We start from the raw sequence: 20437 nt of genomic DNA, 5'->3' as shown, positions 1-20437 counted from the left end.
TTAAAATTATTGTACTGATATAAAGCAAGGTCTGAAACATTGTTATTCTCTTAACTGTCAAGCCAATTTTCTTGTATTTGTTAGGTTTTCTTACTTGGGAGAACTAAGTCAAAGAAATTAGGGTTTGTACCTTATTTTAATAATGTATATTGTTATTTGTTCTAATTAGTTATACATGACAGTAGAATGCACGTTTTGATATATTATATAGATGGAGTATAATTTCTCATTTTCTGGTTGTACATGATGTAGAATCCCACCTGTTGTTTAGTTATATAGGTACATAGGGGTAGTAATGTCTGAGTCATTCTACTGTCCTTCCTACCCCATTTCCCCTACCTTCCCTTTACTTCCCTCTACGGAATCTAAAGTAACTAGCATTGTGAATTAGCATGGGCATGTCAAAGAAAATATTGTATCTTTTTTAAAGTCATAAAAGATTACTTTGTAACTGGTTAAAAAAACCTCCTAGTGTATCAACTATATTGTTATAGCCTAAATATGTGACTAGGTATATGTATGTGTCTGAGAAGTATATCTGTCTAAGCCTTGTCTAAGTGTTATGGAAAAGTTTAGAAAATGAAAGTTTATGTAAGTTTACCAGCAAAACAACCAATAAGTGCTCTTTTATACATTGCATCTTACATAGAAGGGCCACACTGTCATTTAAAGATCTGTCTTATATCTGTTTGCTTTAACTAAGTCAATTTCTGATCATTAACACTGTTTCCTAAGTGTATAAGATTTAAGGCTATCCTTTGATTTTTGTTAACCTATGCAGACCTGTGATTCTTCTTACCTTACACTCTGGGCTCCAAATTGTACTTTTAAAAAGTTAAACTTGGGTAAATGTAAAGCTTAAGGCAGCCCTTTGCAAAGATGGTATTATCCAAACTAAAATTACTTATAGCAAAATCTTGGATTTGTATAGAAATAACAAACTTGATTGGTATCTATTCATGTCATTTGATGTTTTATAGCTGGATGAAGTTACCAGTTGTCAATAAGTTACATATAACATTTTGTGTTTCTCTTCATAATTATAATTAAAATCCATTTTTGGAAGATAAGGAGAGTCTGACCTGTTTAAAGGTGACACTGTAAAACATGAAAGCATTCTGCACTTTTTCCACAAAAAGTAAAAAGCTCTTAACATTTGATTCCTGTTTAGATGTAATATTGTATTGTTATGTGTTGAGAGCCCCGCCTTAACTTGAGCCAAACCTCTGCCTTTGACCTTATTACATTTTAGAATGGCTCCAAACTAGGCTAGACTTCAGCTCATTTAAAGTTGTGGCGAAAATATTGATTTTTGTTGTAAAAATTACTGTGATCTCAAACAGGGGATATAATATATAGCTAAGTAAATGTTCAAGATTTTTTTAAAAGCCATTTTTCTTGGTTCATAGTTATTACACAAACTGAATGTGTTTTTGCTCTTTTAATTTCATTTTGTATTTTCCTTGTAAAATTTGTAAATGTTGCCCATTAGCGTTTTGCAGAGGTATTTCTTTAAAAACCAACAAAAAACAACAATCTGGGTAAATTTGAGATATAAGCCATCCAGTACAGGACAGAAAGTATAAAATGCTGACTTCCAGTACTAAATAGTAACCCCAATTAAATGAAAGGGGTAACTGTAAAATTATAGATATTGAAGTTATAACCCGTAACTCCCTCATGAAGACTGCTGAAACTGGCTTTCTGGGCTTTTTAAACCAAAAAGTTGGAGACCAATGTGAGGAATAAAAGTGCCAAGGAAAAAGCAGCCAACATTTTGGCCCTTGTCCTCTAAGGTCATCCAGGACCCAGAGATGATGGGACCCCTCTCTGGGCCCTGCAACTCTGATAAGTCACCCAAGCTGCTGATCAGTGAGATCGAGGGGACCCTAGAGAGCAGGAAGCCAACCAGTGCAAATTCTGCAAAGAGGAGCAGCATTGGAGACCAGGATGTCCCTGATGCTTCCAAGAGAAGCCATGTGTGGTCAGCCAGACCCCCGCCCATCCCAACGGGTGGCACCACTGGTAGAGGAAAGCTGAAGGAGCCAGCAGGTTTCACACATGTCCCCAAGAGTGATCTGAGGAATCTCAGCTGACTCTTTTTTTTTTTTTTGAGAGAGAGAGAGAGAGAGAGAGAGGAGAGAGAGAATTTTAATATTTATTTTTTAGTTCTCGGCGGACACATCTTTGTTTGTATGTGGTGCTGAGGATCGAACCCGGGCCGCACGCATGCCAGGCGAGCGCGCTACCGCTTGAGCCACATCCCCAGCCCCTGCTGACTCTTAATAGATAGGAAAAAGGTCAGTTTTGACCAACTTGGTCCTAAACACCTGGTGCGAGAGTATAGCTTAAGCACCGTCCTAAATTTACAAAATATTTTTAATGTAACTTAAGATGCACACGTGTGTCAGCCCTACCAAAAGTAAAGCTGGAGGCTATAAAGGAAGGTCTTGTGTGAGAGTGCCTGATGATGATCATAAAGGACTCTAGAGTCACAACTTTGTCCAAGTTAATTTGAGCCTGATCTCATAGACCTACAAATCTGCCTAACCTCCTACATTGACAAACTTGATCTGTTTTCCACTGATATGAGTACTGTCTTCATGGTTTTCAGAGGCTGGCTGAAACACTAATTGCATTTGTGCTAATTGTTTACAAAACAGTAATGCTTTGCTGTCTCATTTATTGTTGTCTTAGCATGACCCCTGCCCTATGTATGCCTTGTCCAGTCCCCTGCCATCTGCCACCATGGACCTCTGTACTGCTCTGATGCTGAATACCCTCCAGTTTCCACGCCCCACCTGATAGAGAACAAGGGCTTTGGTGTATTCCCTCAACTTTGCCTCCTTTTAGCAGGAATCAGTTTGAAGGTGTTGTCACCCATTTTTCCACAGAAATGGAATGTAGAAATTGACTGTGGGGAAATGTAGCAGTGGCCCACTTTATGCTTTGAATTAGCCCTTGCTGCTCTGCCACTGCGACTGATTTTTAAAATGGACCCGTTTCTTTCTCTTCCTCTCTCCCTGATCCTCCCCAATCTCTTCCCCTCCCTTATCTCAGGGGAAACAGGATTACCTTTTTCCCCCATTTTTGGCAGAATTATCTGTCTCAGAGTACAGCCCCACTATAGGAATGAAGTAATCCAGACTTTGGAGATAGTACAGAATATCTTAGAAATGACTATCTCCCAAATTAACAAGTGAACTACAACTCTAACAGAGAATATGTGGAATCTAGCTTTTGAGTCACCTCTTTAAAAGCCCCCTGTTCCTGCTGATGGGCAGAATCGCAGTCTTTGGGACAGGAGTCCCCTATGTTTTTCCTTTGCTAGCAAAGCAATAAATCTTCTTTCTCCTTTTTCTCAAAACAATGTCCTCATTATTGGATTGGCATCACGGACAAGGACTAAGCTTTCAACAATATCCATACTACCCAAAACATATAGACTCAATGCAATATCTGTCAAAACTCCAATGGCATTATTTCACAGAAATACAAAAAGAGCCATAATTTTTTTATGGAACAAAAGGCCCTAAATAAATAGATTATAGTATATTTCAAAGTCAGAAGTGTGATGCCCTTAGCTTGGTTCTTTTTGTTTAATGTCAAAGCTATAGTAATCAAAACACTATGGCAGTGGTATAAAAACAGACACAGATTAAATCAAAAGAATAGAGAGCCTCTAAATAAATCCATATGTTTAGAGACAACCAATTTTTGACAAAGGTGCTCCAAACACCCAAAGATAAAAGGATGGTCTCCTCAAATGGTGTTAGGACAAATGAATAATCACACACTTAAGAATAAGACTAGACCCTTATCTTATACCATACTAAAGTGCTAAGACCTGAAACTAAAATTACTATGAGAAACTCTGGGTAAAACTCCATGATGTTCATCTGGATAATGAATTTTGGGATATGATCCCCAAAGCACAGACAACAAAAGCAAAAATTGATAAATGAAGTTACATTAAAAAGCTCCTGTGCAGGGGCTGGGGTTGTGGTAGAATGGTAGAGAACTCACCTGGCACAAATGAGGCACTGGGTTTGATCTTCAGCACCACATGAAAAAAAAAAAAAAGATATTGTGTCCACCTAAACTAAATAGTATATTAAGAAAGCTTCTGTGAAGCAAAGATATCAACAGAATTAAGCTCCTATGGGATGCCAGGTGTGATGGCACATGTCTGTAATGCCAGCTACGATTATATTTGCATGACTCTGAATATTCTAAAAACTGAACTGTGTACCTAATGAGGACACTTTTATGGTATATGAAATTTAGTTCAGTGAAACTTTTTTTATGGTATATGAAATTTAGTTCAGTGAAACTTTTTAAATTTTTTAAAAAAAAAAACGTTTTTTAAACTTTTAAAAAACTTTTTTAGTTCAGTGAAACTTTTTAATACCTCTTTTCCATAGTACTATTGGGAGAATTAACTGAAGACATATGAAATATTGCTTTATAAGATTAAGTGCCCAACTATTTGGTGGCATGGAAGATAAACTTTGCCCGATTCCTCAACTTTGCCCCAAGGTTCCAGGGTGAGAAGCAAGTTCAAATGCTTGTTCCTTTTGCTTCCATACATCAAATGGCATTCTGGCCTGTTCACTGAGTTTGTTGGATTGGCTTCCTGCTTTCCTCCTCTGGACTAAATCTCTCTGGACAGAGCCCCCCAGTACACACGTACACATACACACACACACACACACAGACACACATACACACACTCCTCCACTACCATGTATGTCTCCTTCCTCTCAGAGGAAGGTTTAAAGTAGAGATCTCTTTGGATTTGAGAAACCATGCTGATCTAAAGCCATATTTCAAAAGGAAAAGAGAATCCATCACTTCAGTCACAACTCACCCCATTCTGCCAGTGTTGCAGTGAGCTTCTTTGCCACTATCACTAAAAGACCTGACAAGAACAATTTTAGAGGAGGAAAAGTTTATTTGGGGACTCGGGTTTCAGAGGCCTCAGTCTACTGAGAGCCAGCTGTGTTCCTCGGAGCTCAAGGACAGCTGAATATCACCATGAAAGTGTGGCAGAATGAGGCAGCTCAAGACATCACACCAGAAAGCAGAGGAGAGTGAGCTCTGCTCATCAAGGACCAAACAGATATCCCAAAGGCATGCCCCAGGGACCCACCTCCTCTAGCACCGGCCTACCAGCCTAGGGTTGTCATTCAGTTAACCCCTAAGGCTCTTCTAACCCAGTCATTTCTCCTCTAAACCCAAACATTTCTCTCCTAATCTCATCTTACACATGAGATTTTGAGGGACACCTCAACTAAACTAATAGCCAGTGATTTCTTTGGGGGTTTTGATGAGTCTGGACTTAACGGATAATAGGGCCAATTAACTGAGTACTCCATAAACAGCTTGTTCCACAGGTATTCAGGACTCTCACGGCTGGGAGATCAGGACTTTCTGCAAATAGCAAAGAACCAAGAGACTGAACTCAGGATCTGGTCCTATAACCAAGGTTTGTCTTCAGGCCTGTTAGGTATTTGTGCATAATCCAGGCAGACTGGGAAAATGACTGGACTGAAAGCCCATATCTCCTCTCAGTTCAAATTGAAGTACATAGGATTTCACAAACTGCCTTATTCAGTAACAAAACTGTCACATTCTATTGAAATTTGCAGCATCCTTTTGAAATGGGCACAAATATTAATCATCTTAATTTATGTACAAAGCATATGCACAAATTACATTTATTCCAATGAAAAAGTTAGTGAACTATGCAAATATTGAATTATTGTATCAGGAAGAACACATCCCCCACAAAAATGTCATTGTTGGGTGGGGTATAAAACTCAGGGATAGGCCACTTGTCTAGCACTAATGAGGACCTGGGTTGGATTTCCCACTCTGTAAAAAGTATCGTTAGTGTTCTGTGTTTGTGTTAATGACTTACTAGGTACTGGGGTCTGGCAATAGAGAACAGGGGTATGACACAGGTAAAACCCCTCAAAGTGAGCTCCATCCTTTTCACAATAGGCAGTTACACTAGTGTATACTAAGGGAGAGCATGTAATGCTACGTGAACACAAAGTGGACACCTACCTGAGTTTGGAGGGGCATGGGAGCTACTGAGATGAAAAAAAATGTAATTTCTAAAAATGCAGTAGATAGATGGACAAAGGAATATTAAGGAACAATTTCTTAAAGGGAAGAATATCATTTATGTATGCATAGATTTGCAAGATATTCACTTGCAGCATATTTAGTCTAGCTAGAATTAACTGTTGAGAAGGGAGTGGTAAAAATGAGTTAATTTATGATGGATAAGAAAGATAGGGATTAATATTTGCAAACATATGTATCTACTCTTAATTAATCCCATACCACTGAGAATGGTACTAACTTATCAAGGAAGAGTTGGGCAGAGGGAAAGACTTACCAGGCTTCCTCAACAGGGCATGTTGGTGAGTCCTGTTCACCAGCAGTATGCCTTTAAGAAAGCAGAATTCTGAAGAGCCTGCAGAACTGCCCCATAGGGACTAGAGATGAGATCCTAATCATTGCTAAAAGCCAACAAAGGAAACAAATTCCTTCCACCTGTTCTCCTAATTCCCCAAATATTCATGATCTTCTTCAACAAAAAATATTTTAGTTATCATTAATGCATTATAATTATATATTGTTATATTTGTACACATGCACAATATATTTTAACAAATTTATCTTCTCATATTTTACTTTTCCCTCAAGTTATTTGTAACACATCCCCGTCCCATCACTAAATACAGCATAGGAATATAGAATAGAATCACAGTATAAGCATTGGAGAGCCCACGACAGAGATCCATTCATCCCTATCTCCCCAAGTCTAATGTCCAGAGCCCAATGGATACATGAAACAGGCAATCCCAGAATGAAGTCAGCTCCAGGCCTCTGCATGGCTCACTCTCCCCTCCACCACAGTCTGTCCTCCTCTCCTTCCCCAAACAGGCCTCCTGGTCTCTGAGCCACCAAGGAACTTTCTCTGGGTGTGATTACAGGGCTTTAAATGTTATGTAGAATAAAAAAAAAAAACATCCTGTGAAGCCTACTGCTCCATAGAAAGTTTGAAATCTCCCTCATCCTAATCAGCAATGACAGCTCTTCTCCTCTTTACCACAAATGCTGGTGGTGTTGAAGCCATTGCCATCTCGGACAACTCCATGCTGATGCTTCCCTGTGGGCCTTTTCCCAGATGCAGAGGCTGAGAGGAAAAGCCCTATAGGTTTACATGAAGATTCCTATAAAGATGGTTACCTATAAAGTTCTCTAGTCTAAGAATTAGAAGGTGGAAAGAGCATAGAAGCAGGCAGTCTGGATAGGAGACATTCATTTCCAGGAGACAGGAGGTGAGGAAGAGGGTTCGAAAATCTCAGGCTACTAATACCACTCCAAATCTTCCAGAGCCTTAGAAGCTGAACACTAGCAAAAGTCCACCTTTCCCAGGCTTTGGTGGGATACTTTACAAAGTTCTACCAGCTTGGGCCAGTGACTTGACAAAGTCACAATAAAAATGACAAAATGGAACATCTCCAAAGGACCATCTTACCCAGTAAGGGCTCTGACTAGTGGTCAAATTGTACTGGTCAATTTGTACTGACCAATAGTAGTGGTCAGATTTGTTCTAGTGACCAAATTTGACTAGGTCAAATTGGTATCAGCACGGTTCTTACCAACTGAGTAGATTACAAATGGGGGGGAGAATAAAGAAACAATACTTAGGGCAAGGGATAGGACCTATAGATTTAAGATCACATACATCTTTCACACTGATATCTTCAACCTTTCTTCAATGACATGGGCAGCCCGAGCTAGCTGTCCCTTCATTATTATCTACATGTACAAGACTGAACAATCATATCAGCAAACTCCTTATACAGAATATTCCCAGTTTCCTCAATCAGAAGGACACTCATGGGAATATATTTATAAGGGACACAGGAGGGCCGAGGGACATTCTTGTCCAGCAGCTCATTGATGAGGTTTTGGATGATGGCGTGATTGGGGGAATTGAGACCATAGCGTAGCATCCGAGGACAGGATCCCTTACAATAGTTTGGGTTGTGGTGACGAGGAGCAATGATCCAATGATCCCTGCCCCGCTGCTGGAAGCTGACTTTAAAAGGATGAAGGGAACACTGATTATTGGCAGACCCATAATGTTCCTGGGAAGAGTCAGAAACCCTAGACACGATGCTGCCTGCTCGCCGGACCCTTTTTTGGAAGATTGCTTTTCCAAAAATTCCTCCAGTCCACTGGGAAGTTTAGTCCACTGGCCACTTTTATGAGTGTCATTGAAATAGACTAGCACAAAGGCAGTGTCCAAAGGTGAAGTACCATTCCATTGGATCCCAGGAATCCAATGGAATCCAAAAAAGTGAGCTACCTTTTGGCTGCTGACACATGAAGTGGAGTCTTAGGACCCTATGACTCTTGTGATCCCAGAGTGTCTGTTGAATGTGTTGTGTGATGTCCATCTCTGTCCAAGCTTTAGACAGAGAAGGCTTTGAGGAATTTCCTCCTGATGGAAAGTGGTTGGTTGGGCTTTGTGGGGCCCAGGGCTCCACATGGCAGGATAAATGACAGTGAGCTAGGTGGAGTTGTTGACAATAAACCACAGTGGCTCTGACCAGTTGGTATACTTCCTGCTTTGGTCTGAGAGGAAAGCCCAGGAACCTGCACACATAAGGCAGAACAGGGTCAGGGGATTAGTGTCTTGCCTGAGTACTGAGTCTTAAAATCCTTCACAAAACTGTTCAAGAGAAACACAGCTGTAATCAGCCCTGAAACTAACTCAAAGTAATAATATCTATCATTTATTGAACACTTATGAATGTACGAGATGCTTTATATTTATAAACTCTTGAATCCTCAATAGTCTTATGAGATACTTATTATTCCCATTTTGCAGACAAGGAAATTGAGGCTCACAGAAGCTATGTCAAAGGACACACACCCAAGTGCTGGATGTATCTCATTGGTGAGAGCACTTTTGCCTAGCATATGTAAGGTCCAGGGTTCAATCCCAGCACCACAGAAACCAAAACATAAAGGACACATAGCCAGCATGTGGTAAAGTTAAAATTTGAACTCAAGCTGGTTTCCATTAAGAAAAGAAACTATACCAGTGGTGAAGAAGTTGATTAGGGGAGGGAGGAGGTAAGGGAAAAGGAAGTACTGTGAATTAAATTGATCAAATTATGTTATGTCCCTGTAAAATATGTCATGATGAATCTATTATGTATAATTATAATGCACCAACAAAAATTAAAAATAAAACACTAAAGAAAGTAATTTGTCTCACTTTTAGATCACTTTACACTTCTAGACTGAGGGGAAAAACTCAAGCATACAAGAATTTAGAAGATCAATTATATTATTGGCTACTAAAGGTGACTAAAAGACATGTTGAAACATGCATGGATTAGGGTCCTTATTTCAGAGAGAACATGTGACCTTTGGTTTCTTGGTATTGGCTCTGATTTGTGGATGCTAACCCACAGGGAGGTTGGGGAGGGGACAATAGAAATCCATTGGATTAGACAAAGGGGGAGGAAGGGAAGGAGAGGAATAGGAAAGACAGTAGAAAGTTGGCCATAACTGTCCTAGCCTTGTATTTGTACACAGGAAAACGCCATATCATGTACAACCAAAGAGTAGGAACCCAAATAGAATAAGTTGTACTTCATGTATGTATATTCTGCCAAAACATAGTCTACTGTCATGTATAACTAAAAATAATAAAAATGTTTAAAATATTTTTAAAAGAGTCCTTATTTCATATCACTATACAGATGCAGGTTTGCGGCAACAATTCAATATTGGATGCTATTTTGTCATTGTTTTAAATCCAGGACCTAGGCACCACAAAATAATTATATCACTAGTGGGGACACCTATTTTTGTATTTCTGTCTTCCAACAACTTAAAGAATTGCTTCTTGGCAATTAGCTTTAGCTCAGTGGCAGAGTATTTGCCTAGCATGTGTGAGGCACTGGGTTCGATCCTCAGCACCACATAAAAATAAATAAAATAAAGGCATTCTGTCCATCTACAACTTCAAAAAGTTGTTTTTATTTTTTTAATTGCTTCTTAAGTATCTTTTGGCCGTTTCTCCTTTAACTCTCCATCTCTCTCTTTTCAATTCCTTTCTATAAATGGCTCTCCATTCGCCACATTAATTTCATTTTATTTTTAAAAGAGAGAGAATTTTTTTAATATTTAATTTTTAGTTTTTGGCGGACACAACATCTTTGTTTGTATGTGGTGCTGAGGATCGAACCCGGGCCGCACGCATGCCAAGCGAGCGCGCTACCACTTGAGCCACATCCCCAGCCCCGCCCCATTCATTTTACCATCACTTCTCTAAATACCATCTCAACAAGGCCTTGATCACCAATATTTTGTTTGCTGGAAAGTTTATTAAAAACCACATGCCCCATAGCAATTGAGAGATTTAATCCAAACTGTTGTGCTGACACCCAGTGGCCAAAGGGTAGGAAGGCTGGGCCTGCAGAGTTCCCAACTTGTGCTCCCCCTCCTGGTAAAGGTAAAGAGCAAAGACTACAAAACCAGTCATCTCAGGAAAAGGTCTTCTCTCTCCTTTACAAACATCTGTGTAAGTATTTCCATGTTAATTTATATATTATTCATCTAGCCTTCCTCCTCCACTGAATCCACAAGTCTGGGGTTATAATAGAGCTGGGGATTTAACATACCTCTTTAATACTTTGATGTTCCAGAATACTTTTGAAAGTTTGCATTCTAACTCATGCTTAACACACCCTCAGAATTGGGGCATTCACTAGCCATCATTCACACAGGCCCAAGTTGGGCTGTATTTGCTTTCTTAAGTTATTCCACACTCCCATCTTACAATAATCTTTCCAAGAGGCCCACCCATACACCTGCTCCACCCTGTCTGAAAAGGGACCCAACCCAAACCCTAGCAGGCTGCCTAGGGAGGAACTGCCCTTTCCTTTCAGGCCTTGACCTCACAAGTTTCCTGAAGCAGGGTGGGGTTGCTGAGGCTCAGAGCCAGGAAGGGTCTGCTCAGAACTTTTCAGGGAAAGGAATGACTCATACATCCTGTGTGACTGAACCTGTCATCTGCTTCTGGATCCTTCCCAGAGTCCCTAAGATCCCAGTATGCTTCCTAGTCGGCCTGGGATATGTGCCTAATTGTAGGCATCCTCCTTTTCAGCTTCATAGCATCAGTACAAACTTGATTTGGTCTGCTTTGTGCTGCAGATAGGAAAGGAATCTGGGGCCCTCCTCAGGGCCTCCGACCCCACCTCTCACCAGCCTCATATCCTGCCATTCCCTGCAGAGCTCTCTAGACTCCAGCCACAAATAGGACATTCTTCCCTCTAGGCCTTTGCACACGTTGTTCCTTAAACCCAAATCAGGTGTCTCTCCACTCTTCTCATGTCTCCCTTCTTAATAGGCCTCAGCTCAAATGTTACCTCTTCAAAGGTACCTTTGCATAATCCCATGGAAAGAGATGACTTCATTGCTATTCTCAATCATAATCGATTTGCCACAATTTGCAACTTAACTGTTTGCACATTTATCTCCCCACCAGAGAACATGCTCCAAGCCAGTAGCTGTCAGATCGGGCGAGTTCGGCAGTAACCAAAGGAGGCAGATTTAAAAGGGCCACCGAACGAGGCTTTATTGAGATATCACTCCTGGGCAGAATCGATCAGACCCACAGAGGGGACAGGAGAAGGGTCTAAGGAGAAACCGCGTGGAAGCTCAACCAGACTGGACTTTTATGGGGCTTACAGCAGGAAGGGAAGGGCTTGGGACAGGGAAAGGTGTTTTTAGGGTCCCTTGTCCTTTGGAGTTGGTCAGGGAAGTTGGCTGAACTCCAGGATTGGCCAGGGGGTCCTGCTGATTGACAGGCATTAGTTAGGAGATCTCGCTGATCGACAGGCGTTTCCACTGGCATCTGATTGATGTTCCTTTCCTGCATGGCTGCTTTGTTCTAAGTTGCCACCAAGTCGCCACCACCGACCTAACAGTAGCTTTGCCTGTCTTAATCACATTTGCATGCTCAGCCCTATTTATTCAGTTGGTGCTGAATAAATATTTGTTGAATGAATTTCCACCCACACCAAGTTATTTTCTCTTTCCTAAATCAGGACGAACTTCTCTGCCAATGTAATCGGCTCCTTACTCCTCCTTTCCCAAGTTGCAGCTTAAATATTACCTTCTCAATGAGGCCCTCCAACATTATCTCTGCTTTCCTTTCTCTACTCCAAACAGTGAGACATTTGTGTGTGTGTGTGTGTTGCTGAGCATTGAACCCAGGGCATTACGCATATGAGGCAAGCACTCTAACAACTGCATTATATCCCCAGGCCTGAGCCATTTCTTCTCTGGAATCCTGGGATCCCAATTGCTTATCCTCTAAGCACTTGTAACATTATCTACCTATTCTATTATACTGGTGTAATGACGGCCTTAGGCCTTAGCCTAAGCAACTCCATTTTAAAACTCCAGTTTGAAACCTGCAGTCTCATCAGGCATACCTACAGAGCCTTCCAGTATGGCCCTCAGGCACAAACTAGTCATTTCTCCCCACCCTGAAAAGCTCAGAGTGAAGTCTCTGTCATGTTGTCCTCACCTCAATAAGGGGGAGTGGCAAGAAAATCAGGATAGGGACCATAGACCAGATGCTTTATGCAAATGACTGATAGGGATTGAAAGGGTGGTCAGAAGCCCCAAAATTAAGTCTAAATGATGGAGCAAATGAACTGACATTAAGCCAGCCCACACTGATGCCCTCCTGCTGGAGAGCCTGATGAGAACCTGGACTGACATCCCAACTCTTTTCATGGATTGCCCGATCTTCTGCCTCTTCCTCCCCACTCTCAGACTCTACAGCCACATGGCGAGAGCTGCAACTTCTCCCTAGGACTCTCTCCTAAACTGGCTGTCAGCTCCACCCCAGAAGCCTGCCTTGGTTCCTGATCTGATCACCACGGTCTGAGTGAGTGTGTGTCCGCTGGTCTTAAAGCCTAAGGTTTGAGACTTTTGACCTGATACTTGAGCTTAGTGTCAGGTCACTGGCGGTGACTTAGGAACAAAGCACCAAGTAGCCTGAGCATGGGAAAAAAATATCAATGAGGCACCGACGGATACGCCTGTCAATAAGTGGGATCTCCTGGCTAATGGCTGTCAATCAGCAGGGTTTCCTGACCAATCCTGGTCTCAGCCAGTTCCCCCGACCAACTCCAGTAGACAAGGGACTCTAAAAACAGCTTTTCCTGTCCCAAGCCCTTTCCATCCTGCCATAAGCCACATAAAATTCCTGTCCTGTAGAACCCCCACGTGGTTTCTCCTCAGACCCTTCTCCTGTCTACTCTCAGTCTGATCGAGTCCCACATGGGAGTGAGTCTCAATAGAGCCTCGTCCAGCAGCCTTTTAAATCTGCCTCCTTTGGTCGCTGCCCAGTTGCCTGACCTCACATCTGGTGCTGAAACCTGGGAGGGATTTTCGGGCTTCTGCCTCAGGGAATTGAAGTCCATCCCTTCCCCCTTCAAATGAACCAGGAAAATTCCTAAGCTGCTCTTTCCCTCTCTCTTCATCCTGGCCAACAGAGTTGGGTAAGTTCCCTTGTTCTCCTGACCTTACAGCCCCTTTCCATGTGTGGAGTCTATCCATAAGTCACACGCATGCCATAGACACTACCCATTCCGTTCAAGTCTCCGGGAACTGTGGAGACATTCCAGTCCTCTTGCAAGCCCCTCCATCCGTTTGGGCCCCCAAGTGGGTTGCTGGGACACCTCAACCCCTTCCTGGCCCTTATCCGTTCCTCAGGTGAGCACAAGCAAAATTTGGGACGCATTTTTCTGCTCCCACTCACCCCTGAGGGTGCCGGAAGGTCATGGGAAACACGGAATCCTCTCCTTAGACCCCAAAAGTACAATGGGTCACAATGGCCCCCAGAAGGAACTTTTGATTTTAAACCCTCACTGAATTGGACAATTTCTGTCACCAGACAGGGCAAAAAATGTTCAAGCTTTGAGATTCGCTCCCATCCTTCCCTCTGCTCTCTGCTCCCATCCTCCTCTCTGTTCTGTTCTACTGCTAAAGTTTTCCTTGCTGGGGAACCACTTTCCCATTCTACTTTTTCTCCCTCATTCTCAGATACCCAAGCTTCTCTCAGCCTTACCTTGCAGTCCTCCCCCTGCCAGCGGTATGGCATCCGCTACCACCGCTGCTGCGTCCATGTCTGTGTGCTTATGGTCTGCCACCCAGGTTCCATCAGGCAGGCAAAAGGGGTCCCACCTTGCTGCGAATTGAGCATGATGGGGACAAAGAAAATCTCAAAGCATATTTGGTGCCAAAATCTCAAAGTAGCACCATGGCCCAAATAGGAGAACTTCTTGGCCTGTTGGGATACTGCATTTAAAGATTTTAAAAGTTATAGACAGATTTTAGGATCAGAATTCAGCTCAAATTCCATCTCTGCCACCCACTGTGTGACATTTGCCAGTTGCTTTCTCTCTCCATGCCATAGTTCTCTTCTCTCTAAAGTTGTCAATTGCCCCACAACTACAAGTGGTACTGGCTGTCATTAATTAAATACTGTCACAGATGCTCATGTATCCTCAGGTGTTAGCTTTTCTCTTCCTTTCTGAGGCCTTATAAATCTCCCCAACACAGCATCCTGTACTATTTGACTTCTAAGAGCAAGCCACCACATAAACAGCCCTCTACAAAAATGCAGCTCAATTACAGTCTTCAGAGATAACAAGTAATAAGATTATTATGAAGGAAAGTGGCTAACACATTACTCAGTTGTTGTGGGGAATGGAAAAGATCTTTCAGAAAGCCCCAAGCTAATCTGTTCTTAAGCTGGGGCCCTAAAGGAAAATAGGCTTGGAGCCAGCTTTCCTGAGCTTGCCATCCTTTCAAAACCAGGGCATGGTGGTACATATCTGGAATCCCAGTGACTCAAGAGGCAGAGGCAGGAGGATCACAAGTTTGAGGCCAGCCCCAGCTACTTAGGAAGATCCTCAGCAAGTTAGTGAAACCTAGTCTCAAAATTTAAAAATCAGCCAGGTGTGGTAGTGCATGCCTGTCATTGCAGCAGCTCCAGAGTCTGGGGCTGGAGGACTGCAAGTTCAAAGCCAGCTTCAGCAACTTAGCAAGGCCCTAAGCAAATCAGCAAGACCCTGTCTCTAAAAGGGCTGGGGATGCGGCTCAGTGCTAATATGATGAACCAGAAGTCGTGACTATAGTGACTCCATTTTGTTTATTAACTCCATTTTGTGAAACAGCCATGCCAACTAGAAAGGTCATGACTGGGGCAAGTGTTTTTGTTTTTGTTTTGTTTTTTCCCTTTGGTTGAACCCTCAAGAACACAGAACTATCTAACTGGGCTCTGTTTCTATAACTGGGATGACTGGGCTCCTGTTTCTGTAACTGGGTAACTGGGCTTATTTTGATTGGCTAAGCCTCCCACTACCTGAATGCAATCTCCCACTTCTGTAATTTGGCTTTCTTGTATTGACTAAACCCCCAAATGTCCCTTTTGTGGTTTTTTGACTTAAATATGAGGCCAAACTGAAGGGGGTGTGCCACTCTATCTTGCTTTTAGAGAGTAGAGTGTTCGCCACTGGCCAGCAATAAAGGCTTATTTGGAATGCCAATGTGTGGTCTGAGAGTTATTTGAGGGTCTTGGTATCGGTATAACACTTAAGCACCCTTGGGTTCAACCCCCAGTACCAATAAATAAATCAATAAATTTTAAAATAAAAATAAAAAGGCTGGCGCCTGGCATGGTGGTGCATGCCTATAATCCCAGCAGTTTGGGAGGTTAACACAGGAGGATGGCAAGTTCAAGCCAAAAATGGAGAGGCACTAAGCAACTCAGTGAGACCCTGTCTCTAAATTAAATACAAAATAGGGCTGGGGATGTGGCTTAGAGTTCAGTCCCTGGTAGCCCCCACCACCCAAAAAGGGCTGGAGACTGATTTGGTTGTAGAGCACCCTGGGGTTCAAACTCCAGCAACAAAACCAAAAACAAAGAAAATGAAGCCATGCTTACGTGCACCAGGCAATGAGGCCTGACAGTGAACCCACAGATTGCTTGTTCTCTACACTCTTCTGTTCTTCTCCCAACTCTAGGGTAGAATGGGGACACAAGAACTCACCTCTTCTAGGCCTTGCTACAAAGGCCAAAGGCCTCACCAGCCTCACCATGGTAGCTCCAATGGTGCGATTCCTCCTAGGATGTCCATGGGGGTCAGCTGAACACTGGTCTGCCGCAGTCTGGCTGGGCACAATTCACGAGCCACTTATCAAGCAGGAACAAACTTTATTTTTAGAACACACACACACACACACACACACACACACACACGCCGCACCACATGAGCTCTTCAGGAATTCCCTCAGAGCCCAACTGCCACCACTGGCTTCCCACAAGCCTCTCAACCTCCCCCACTCCTCCTGCTCTTGAGGCCAATTGCTCTTGCTCTTGAGGCCAATTGCTCCTGCTCTTGAGGCCACTCCTCCTGCTCTTGAGGTCATGTGGGCAGAGCCAAAAAAGTCCCCCAATGAGCAGCTCCGTGGTCTGAAAGGGTGGGGAAACAGCCCAATGAGCATCACTGCAGAGGAGCCAATCAGCTGGCAGTTTGCTGGGGCCCCTTCAGCTGTGGCTCTCAGCATCTCCCCCTCTCTGTTTAAACAACAAGCATGTGGCTTAGGGACCATGTAGAGCACAAAATACATCAAGTAATAAACTAAACCCTGGAATTTTAAAAGCAAAGTGATCAGCCACTACTCGGCAAGTTCTGCCTTTGTGAATAAAAATTTTAGCCATGAAGTAGTAAAAATCTATGGGGATTAGTCGCCACTCCTAGGCCTTGAAGCGTTTGAGTGGCTTGTTGTAACGGCCAATGTTTTGGCCATTCTTGACAAGAGATGATGCTAAGGTCTGCACCTGTATCCAATAGCCCATTAAATTCATGTCCTTGAATATTTAGTTTTAGCATGGGGCGAGAATCTAAATTTAAAGAAAGCATAGCCCAATCTACACCAGTGGAGCCTAATCCCCTGGAACCTCTTTCTACAGTACGACTGGAAAATTTATCATGTAGGCTGGGTATTATTAGTAACTGTGCTATTCTATCTCCTGGTGAAACTACTGATATACCCTTTGGAGAACTGGCTATAATTTTTATTTCACCTTCATAATTGGGATCAATTACCCCAGGACTTATCATAAGTCCTTTTAGAGTAGAAGAACTGCGTCCCAATAATAAGCCTACTGTTCATTTAGGAAGAGGTCCTTTTACCCCTGTGGGAATGATTTGAACTCCCATCTCTGGAGTTAGTACTGTTCTGGCGGAGGCGCAGATGTCCAACCCTGCGCTCCCTCTGGTTTGTCTGATGAGGGATCTAATGGACAATGTGTCCTGGGCACTACCCTGATGGGGTTGCTGGGTTCTTCCAGTGCCCCGTATATTTGTGGCCTTGGACCCGGAGCATTGGGGCCCCTCTGTCCGTTTTTTGGCAATGGAGCCGGATGCCTTTCTCCACGATATCTCCAGCATGTACTGTAGCGGATGCCCTTGGAGCTGTGGCTCCCTCTGCTGCTTGCCTGGTGCTTCTTCTATCAGCTCCCTAAACAAGAAAGGTAGATAGGGGTTTCCGTGGGCAGGGGGGTGACAGAGAGATGGTCTCCCTTTTCAATGTGGACCCCATGCTCTATTGAAAGCACCGGTCCCCAAAGAAGTATTCTAAGAGTGCTGGGGAGGACCATCTTGAAAGGCTTGGTGTTCAGCCAAGAGTTCCAGACCAAGCCCAAAGGGTGTCACTCTGATCCCTTCGTTTCATGCAAGGAACCACATCCAGGCTCCAGGTCCAAGGATGGGACAAGGAATGAAAGAAAGGCAGGCCCTATATTGCTTCCCAAAACGACCTTCTAGGCCAAAGTCGGTATCCTAACTTGACCTTTCAGCATCAAAATGAGCAGAAAGAGGAGGTGGGGCAAGGCAGCTGCCCGTCCTGCTCTCTTTTTAAGAGACCGGAGTCAACGAGCAGGACCGCCTCCCTCACCCATCCAGAAGGAGGAAGAAAGGAGAAGGGACCTGCTCTGCCTCACAGCTGTGGTAAAGGCCATCCCTCAATCAGACCTTAAAGGGCCAGAGTCCTCCTGCTTCCACCTCACTCCCATGCCTCTAAAGGCAGCATTTCCCAAATGTGCCCTCTGCTGACTCAAAGAGAAAATATCTGAGATGACTGTTAAGAATGCAGACTCCTGGGTCCAGACTCAAATGCGGACACTCTAGGGGGAGTAGGTTGAGTGAGTTTTTTTGAGGACTTTCTAGGGCTACTCAAATGTGGAAATCACTCTGAGTTAAAGAAGATGACTTTCCAGGGGTTCTCAATCCTGAGTGTAAACTGGAATCACCAGGGGAGCTTCAACTATTCTGGATGCTTGGTATCATCCCCAGCCATCCTGACATAATGGGTCCAAGGTGTTACCGGGGATTTTGGATTGTTTTCTAAATTTGCAGGTGATTTGAGAACTCCAACTTTGAATTTTCTGGTTTACCATGAGAAGTGTTGAATGGGCTTCTTCATAGAAACCTGAGGGAGTGAAAGATGAATCTGTGGGAGTTCTTCTACTTTCACCACTTTAATAGGATCCTCCAGGGCTGGGCCTGTGGTTAAGGCTGCCCCAGGCCAAATTCTGCAGATAAATGGTAGGTATAGACTTGACATTGCCCAAGTTTGTTGGTGCTCTGGAGAGAAGGTAGAATGGGAGATCAAGACTGGGTTTTAAGAGATGATGTGTCTGGCCTAATTTGTTGAAGGCCTTTACCTCCTAACAAGAATATCTATGGACAGGCAACATGATTATGGAACAGCATAGACTTTGGTTTGAAGATTTTTTATTTTTTGTGATGGTGGAGGTTGGGTGGTCATTTGTTGTTGTTGTTGTTTTTGTACTGGGCATGAACCCGGGGCGCTTAACCACTGAGACATATCCCCAGCCCTTTTTGATATTTTATTTTGAGACAGGGCCTCACTAAGTTACTGAGGCTGGATCTAAACTTGAGATCCTCCTGCCTCAGCCTACTGAGCCACTGGGATTACAGGCATGTGCCACCAGGCATGGAGATTTTGTTTTGTTTTTACAGCCCAGAGGTCTTATTTTTTTACACCTATTATGCAATGCTTCATAGGGAATAGGTTCCAGAAGTTCAGTCTCTTTCCATTATTTCTCCCAAAGTGTGCTGCTGTGGGTGGAGCATGCTGGCATTTCAGTTAAACTCGGTTACTCTTTGGCTTCCTTCTTTTCCTCATCATTTTCCTTGATGCCTTTCAGGAAGGTATCTTGGCTTTTAGATGTGCTCAATACACACATTAATTCTCTAGCAAAAATCTTGCCCTTGTTTGTTTGTAGCAATGCCAACAGCATTCTGGGTAACATTATAGACTTCCAGTTCTGCCTTGGTAACATTTGTGGGGCATCCCTTTTTAAACAGCACCAATTCTATTGATGTTTACATATCACCTTTATTTTTGGAGTCACACGTATGTGGCTAAAGGAACAAGTCTGCATTGAGGGGGTGGCACCAGGGATTGAACTCAAGGGCACTCGACCACTGAGCCACATCTCCAGCCCTATTTTGTATTTTATTTAGAGACAGGGTCTCACTGAGTTGTTTAGCACCTCGCTATTGCTGAGGCTGGCTTTGAACTTGTGATCCTCCTGCCTCAGCCTCCAGAGCCACTGGGATTACTGGCATGCACCACTGCACCTGGCAAGTCTGCATTTCCTAAAAGGTCTAGAGAACACACACCCATTAGGTGCCTCTCCTCTTCCCCTTTGTGTTCCTCATTTTGGTGGACCACTACAAGATAGCGGTTCTGGCACAATGGATGCTAAGCATATTCTTTGTAATTCGATAGATCTGTGCTTGGCGGTAAGCCTATCTCTAATAGCAGCAATTTAACCTTTCCAAGGCAATTTTCTTCGCTTCTTTGGGGAGTGAGTCTCCTCACCTATGAAATGGAGACAATATATTTTACCTCACAGATGGTTATGGGGACTTAAGTAAATAAATACTCTATGCTAATTGTATAAAACTTAATTAGACATATGACTTATGGTTACATGTTTGAAGCATTTTTCCCTTTCTCTTTTTTCTAACTTGATCTTGGACCTTGTCATGCTATAAAACAAAAGCCATAGATTTAGGGTGCCTCTAGATCTGGACTCAAATACTAGTTCAACACACCATTAGCTGGGTGACTTTCTGCAAGGTTTCACCCAGTCTTCTTCACCTAAATAGCTGGCTCTTTCAGAGAGTTGTTGTGAAGACTGTATTGTACACATTGTTATTATATATATAAATATACACATACACACACACTCACCCACACAAGTAAGGAATAA

At 43.0% G+C, this 20437-nt stretch overlaps 1 pseudogene; it reads right to left on the bottom strand.

The window, feature by feature from the left end:
• Positions 1-7838: 7838 nt before the first annotated feature.
• Positions 7839-17791, bottom strand: LOC143638502 (bone morphogenetic protein 15-like; annotated as a pseudogene).
• Positions 17792-20437: the final 2646 nt, after the last annotated feature.

This window comes from Callospermophilus lateralis, chromosome X (genome assembly GCF_048772815.1).
Source record: "Callospermophilus lateralis isolate mCalLat2 chromosome X, mCalLat2.hap1, whole genome shotgun sequence".
Lineage (NCBI taxonomy): Eukaryota > Metazoa > Chordata > Mammalia > Rodentia > Sciuridae > Callospermophilus > Callospermophilus lateralis.
Note: the sequence above shows the minus strand (reverse complement) of the source record. Positions and strands in the feature narration are given on the sequence as shown.